Source organism: Odontomachus brunneus, unplaced genomic scaffold (genome assembly GCF_010583005.1).
Source record: "Odontomachus brunneus isolate Ranch 3 - 2012 unplaced genomic scaffold, Obru_v1 Obru_scaffold_015, whole genome shotgun sequence".
Taxonomy (NCBI): Eukaryota; Metazoa; Arthropoda; class Insecta; order Hymenoptera; family Formicidae; genus Odontomachus; species Odontomachus brunneus.
The window spans coordinates 3099845-3107106 of record NW_022639465.1 but is presented as its reverse complement, the minus strand read 5'-3'; the positions used below and the strand labels follow the sequence as shown (position 1 = coordinate 3107106).

Below are 7262 nucleotides of genomic sequence, written 5' to 3'. Positions count from 1 at the left end.
CTCTCTCTCTCTCTCTCTCTCTCTCTCTCTCTCTCCTTCCATTTTTCTGCGAGTAGTATTCCCGAAGCTAGCAGATCCCACATGACATTCACATATAGTGAATATTTTTCACGAAAGCTGCCGCGTGATATCTTTAAATACTCGTAAAATCATTGAGTTTATGTGGGATCTTTGAGTCGGATAATAATGCAGAATGATTCGAGGTAATTAGAGGTGACCTCAGGTGTTGCGAGGTAGTTCGACGTATCTGAGATGGTCCGAACAAGTCGAAGTGATCTGATGTGATCCGAGTTGGAAGTATCTCGATTTTCAAAATAATACGTAGTCAAATTATCGCACAGAGTCTTTCAGATTCGAGGCCACTCGACAAACAGTTAGATAAGTTAGAAACAGTTAGATAAGTTCTCTCGCACTACATTATACGGCTAGACCGACATATCGATCCGACAAAAGTACAGAAATTCCGCGAACTTCTGAGGAAGCGTCCGACATATCACAGATTACGACCAAAAGCGGTAATTGGATATCAATAGCGTACAACGTGTCCGATTAAAATGTAAATGTCGGGGAACAAAAGTAAAACAAAAATAGTTTTACAGTTACACGTTACAGTTAATAAAATAGTTTTACAGTTACAATTTTACACGTTCGCGCGTATACGAACATATGCGTATGATTATATATAATGCGGTAATTGATCAGCTTTCAGTTCAGCTTCAGTGTACTATCAATCGATAGATGGAAAACATTAATCCTGTCACGAGATTCCCTAAAGTCTCTCGTGTACAATCAATTTTTTAGATATTTTAGCATTCTCGAATCGCTCTTGTCAGCGACCGCGATGATTTAAAATATCCAAGTGTTTACAGCTTACAAATTTCTCTTTCAAACATATTGCAACAAGATATTTCATATCGATCAAAATTTACCTGCTGAGACTAATTTAGATGCGAATTCTCTTGAGATCATATATAAAGGGTTCTGAACTTACATTTTCCGAATGCTACATGCTATTCTTCATCCGATAAATTGAAAAGATTGCAATTTTACTTACCTACTCCGTCTTATAAGAAACGAAATAATCTGTATATTTTAGACACGCTTTAGTGCTGTGCTGTATATTTGTAATTCGCGCATAGTTACATAAGATTTTATCGTTTCCGCACGCATTAACGAAATATTATGATTTTGATCTGTCGTTCAATAAAAAATGTACTCAATGTGACTAGAATCTCGTTGAAATTTTATTCTCTGCGCTTATCTAAATTTATCGAATAAAATATCATTAAGTTCGAGAATATTTAATAGGATATCCTGATCGGATATAAAAATTTAATATCGATATTTTGATCAGATATATCCGTTTGTTAATTTTTTACCGGATAATTTCTCTCAGTGTAGAAATACCAATGTGTCCCAAGATGTGACATTGAGACATCGGTTTCGTTCTCGCGTGATCGCGGTGACTATCCATGAACTGTCACCGCACGCGCCACCTAATAGATCTAAAGTGGAAAATGTTCACGTTCAAGTACTTTAAATTGCTGCTCTCGCCAAATTTGCAACCGGAATTGTTGCGTTATGTGCATTATCGAGCGATCAATTGCGTCATTAATGTCGAGCGCACTGTTTTGATCGGATTAAGGGGGAAACCTGGTTTAAGAGGTCGAAAAATGTATGATTTTTAGAAATTTTTTTCTCAACTAGAATAAAACCAATCACTTTCAAATTTTAGAGGTGTTTTATTACATATTTTATCTCTATAAAATAATTTTTTCATCAAAAAATATTGATTATTTGTTTAAAAAATGAAGCCAAGTGAGTAGTGCCAAACTGCTGCAGTTGTTCCACTATGTACATTGTAACAATTGTAATTTTTATCTGAGACAAAAGAAACAATTTTTTTTTTGTTAATTGTATATAATTACCTTCTAGTTGAACCAAAAACTTTACAAGAAAAGCAAAAATTGATAACTTTCAACGATTTTAAAAGAAAAGTTACGATTTTTATCAAAAAATTTCAACTTTGTGTTGCAAAAAAATTAGTCTAATGAAATTAATGTAATGTTTTTCAAAAACATTTAGGTTCATCTAGAAGAGGAACTAATCAGCTACAAAACAAGCCTAGAAACAGTTCAATCGGTTTATTAGAGTTGTCTCTATCGTGTACACAAACTCAGAAAATACTGTTTTGAGAAAATCACGTTTAAAGTTTGCGGAACACAAAAGTACCATTTATAACAGGCTAATTTGCGATACCAGATCCATATAATAATCTTTCTTCAGAACACGTTCTGAACCGTTAATTCCATTCTACGCACAGTTCGAACTTCTTTTGAGCTGCTTAAGCTGCGGCGCCGCTGCCTTTCAAGTCGCTGTTTGTCGTATGAGTGGGCAAAATTTTGAGCTTGCAACCAAATTCTAATATCTAACATATTCATCATCTTCAATATACTGCTATATCTTTCATTGAAGATACATACGGTAATAAAAGAAGCAATTTCGATAATTTTCATACCTGCATTCAATGCTCGACGCATGATCTTCAAGCTGTAACTCGAAAAGTACTTTGAATTTCGGCCTAAAATTTTAAGGGTATATTCCAAGATAGTACTACTATCAATTAAGACAACTTTTGAAAATTCGATTTTTTGAACCCTATAAACCAGGTTTCCCCCTTAATTCATAAACACGCTTGCTATTTTACTTGTTCAAACATATCCCACGTATATATGTAGAGATAAATCACATTGTACATCGTATAATCTACGATTTCTCGGAAGATTAGCAATATACGACTTTGACTAATCAATTTTGATGAGCGCATTGGGAACATGTCTTATAACATAACTCGAAAAATAACAACACCTTCAAACAAACTTGTTTCCAATTTATAACACAATTCCTCGACGTCGCAAATGTTATTATTTTTCTCGCTAATATCTAACCTTCGAATAATTTTCTAACTTACTCTATAAAACAGACAAGAATATTTCAAAAATTTTTTTAACCATATAAAGACCAATTGGATCATGCTGATCAAAAGATGCTGATATACACGAAATAAATATAATGAGAACGTGCTTTCGCGCATCGTCATACGAATACTGAATCTTATTATAAATTCTGTGTTTTCAATTCCAACAGATTACCCACACACACACACATACACACACAAGCTGTCCCAGAACAACCTTTAAAGCTTTTGCATAATACGAATTGAGGTAAACATAAAAGTCCCACACTGTTTCACGATATTCGCAATAAATCTCGAAATATTAATTAAAGAAGATGAATGATTATGCGCGATATGGTAGATAAACTATGGTAGTAACACCATCTCTGCCGCTATTTACTTATACATTAGGTCAAACTGAGCCAAAGTCCTCTACCATTTTGCAAAATAAGTATATAAATAAATAAATAAATATATATATATATATATATATATATATATATATATATATGTACACATATATGTATGTACACATACATATACACATATATGTATGTATATTAATATCTTGATTTTAACAATTGCTGAATAATTTCTCGTTCTAACGATACCTACGCACGAACGGTGTTTAAAATTGATAATAATATTAAATATTGAAATAAGGAAAAAATTCCAAACTTGAACATTTGCCTTTCGTTCATTTCTTTTCGTACTCCAAAATTATCGAAATGTCATTTAATTACATTTGTGACTGGGCCTGTAGGATCTACGAGATCTTTTATTTTGATTTCAATTTTCCTCCATTGAGAATGTACAAAATAGTCCGAGCAACCGATTTAATTGCAAGGTCTATGTCGAATTTCGAAAATAGCGAATTTACAATTCATGTTTTTCACAAAACGTATCATCGAATCATATAATGGTACCGTCGGAAATTGAGTATATCCGTAATGTCGATATTAATCTTTCACCCAAAAAAAAATAATTTTAATAGAAGTGGCATTCTATAAATCTTAGAGGATTTTACTCTTATATATATGGCCTCAACAGGATTGCTTTGAAATCAAGAGAAAAATAATCTTAAACACAATTCTTAAAGATAAAAGAATTTCATATTAAATGTACAGTGCAAATCTATTCGTTCTTAATCTAAATTTCTTTTTATATATTACTTCAACTCAAAAATATATTTCTTCGGATTTAATAAATTTTATCGCATCCACACGAAAGAAAGATCAGAAAACTTTGACCGGGGTGCTTGTATGCATCTATAGATGTCTACTTTTAATGCTATATGAGATGTAAAACATCAGATTCGACTGAGATTGAACCCAGGTGTCTTCTCGCTTGTCAGACAACCGCTCTTCCCATTGAGCTATTTAAGACTTCATATTTGTGACATCTATATACCCAATGAAAAATGACTCGTTGATTAACGTCAAAATGATATCAAACTGACGTCGGTTTGACGATTTCAACGTCGATTTGATTGAAACGTCGACAGTAAATTGACGGTGGAAACTCTAAGCGTAGTTTCAACCAATCGTACACGACAGTACGCAGCGAAACAACAGTTCTTTGCGTCTCTCGTACTGCACGTAAGACGACATTATGCTTCAAATTAACATACTCCTCTTGATATAGAGGAACACAATTAGAATAATATCTCATAAATGCACGATAAATGATTCCCTTTAATGAAAGATGAATATGCTTTCTGTAAGATATTTCTTTTAGAACATGGGGTTAGAGGAAAATCCACTTTGTACGTAGAATACTTTTTTTTGAGTGTTGCATATGCATAGGTTTGCGCAGATTTTGGTAGGTAAGACTCTGACTTGACTATCATGTACCCATCGAGGAGACTGTTATACTAACCGTCGAATAACGATCGGTTGAAAGATATCCCCCTTCTCTCTCTCCTCCTTCCCTCTCTCTCACGCGCGCCCGCGCTGTCTCGGTCTTTTTACTTCGTCCATCCATCCACTTGTCCCTATCTGTTTAAGCGTCTGTCCCGTTCAACGCTATGTACACGTCATTCCACTCCTCCGCTCTTCAAGAAAATTGCAATGACGTTTGTCACGTTGATATTATTCTCTGACGTGTATCAAACTCTCTCGCGTATTTCCACGTATGCGAAAATACCTTGGAATCGCAGTTGATCGTCGACATCGATCGAGTACGGGTGACATATCGTCGAACGTGTGATCGAACAGAAAATCATAGAATCATTAAAGAGATCATAAAGGGCACGAATTTACCAAAAAATTATATCGAAAAACGAAAGATACGCCAGAATTGAAGAAACTTGGATCATATAGCAGTATTCGTATATATATATATGTGTAGACCGAAAACCGGATCTCTCGTGACCGTAATCACGCGCATCGTGTTTCACAAAATTCTGAGAAGAATTTTCACTCTAGTGAATGGAAAGGTAAAAACAAACGGCAAACACTGTTCGCGCGAGCGATTTGGAGAGAAATATACTCAGAAATATACTAAATCTGAAGGAAAATGCACAATGATAAGGTAAACAAATCGGATTAAATTGTAAAAGCGACTGAAAAAGCGCCTTGTCAATCGGAAATTCAGAGAACGTAAACTAAGCTCGTTCATTGAGAAATCTAGATTAATCGAAAGCTTCTCTCACGCACTTATATATTCACTCTCGATCTCGTATCTTTGGCATTCTTTAAAAATGTGGTTGATACACTAACCAAAAAAAAAGAGAAAAAGATACATAAGTGACTGATTTTATAGAATCACTGTATTCCTCCATATATGCTCTTAAATTTATAATCTTTTTAATTTCTCTTTTGACGCGGATCCATTTCGTAGCGGACTGTCATTTCTAACTGGGGATTCTTGCATTCTCCTGAAAAGTTATATACGATATCGTATAAACATCACGATATATCACTAATAATCAGCTAAAAATGAAATATTCGTTCGTATAAGTTTATAGATGACCGTTGCACTGCTTGTATTGCTACGCACGACTTGACAAGCCTGTATCTGTCGCGCGGTAAGCGATCGTTAGAAATTCTCGATAAATCGTCGTACGATACGTCGAATACGATACTTCGTAAACGGACGTAAACAGCGATAAGATCTTTCCGCAAAACGACCTACGTACGATCCTACTTATGAAGTAAACGTGAGAATAAGAAAATTCATCGTAACGTCGGTGATTGGCGAGCGAACGATCTAAGATTAGGAAGAAGACGCAGTTCCCATTTCGCTACGAATCAGAAGCTTTCTCTCACGCGAGCTTATTAGTCTTTAATTTGCCGGACTCGAACACTCCGATCGAATGTCAATTCGCAAGCATAAGTCGCGTGATTCCGTTTACAAAAACGGGCCACCTGCTCACGCGCTGCCAGACTGTCTAGGCAGAGAGTCGCACCGGAGAGTAATAGATCAAAATTGTAATAAATTAATGAGGAATTAGTATTGGCCGATTGACCGCGTTGGCACGACCTCTTGTCGGCGCGCTGTGCGAGCGCCATCGAGCGAACCCTCTCGCGCCGCGTGTGAACCTCAGCATCGCGTGGACCAACGGGGTTAATTAGTTCAAAGTGCCTCCCATCTGCGACAACGATGGTGTGTCTGGAGGACGCCCGCACGCGCGCGCTGCCAGCAGCCGGTCTGTCCCTGTTCTCCGAGCGATTTCAAACACTCGATATCATGATACGTGACCGCGCTACGTCGTCATTCGCGTGCTGCCGAGACTTCAGGGAGATAGTCGAAAAAGAAGTTCAAAACGAGTCGAGAAAAGCTTTATACTCATTTCAATCATTTCATTCATCCCTCTAATTATCACTCTAATTCCATCTCGCAAGTTTGTAAAATAACTCGGATATCGATATCAGATATGATGTAATGGATATGAAAAATTACTGCGAAAATATCGACAAGCTCCTCGAAACTCCAATTACAATTCTTTATAATATATTGTTCATGTATTTACTATATAACATAGTATCATCGAAAATTGCACTTGTTGTTGGGATACTGTATGCTAATGGATATAAAATTAATAAGATTCTTTAATGATTTTCCGAAATTTTGATATTGCTATTTCTAATCTTCTGGCAAAGTTTTCGTTAAATTATTATTAATATCTCGAGATTTATTACGAATATTGTAAAACGATATGGGACTTTTGTGTTAACATTTATGTAATCCATTCTATGTTATCGCGAAGTTTGAAAATGGTGATCCTTGTGTATGTGTGTGCATGCGTGCGTGCGTGCGTGCGTGCGTGCGTGCGTGCGTGCGTGCGTGCGTGCGTGCGTGCGTG

The 7262-nt window shown here is 35.9% G+C and overlaps 1 protein-coding gene across 3 annotated transcripts in view; it reads left to right on the top strand.

Moving 5' to 3' along the window:
* LOC116841309 (protein rolling stone-like) overlaps positions 1-7262 on the top strand; it is a 16397-nt gene that overhangs the window by 2361 nt on the left and 6774 nt on the right. The window contains exon 1 of one of the 3 annotated variants that reach the window (XM_032809092.1): positions 4631-5393. The exons of 1 other annotated variant lie outside the window; for it this stretch is intronic. The gene's annotated coding sequence lies outside the window, so the exon portion shown is untranslated. Of the gene's footprint in view, positions 1-4630; positions 5489-7262 lie in introns of those variants that run through there. One more of the 3 variants, XM_032809091.1, reaches the window with a different exon arrangement.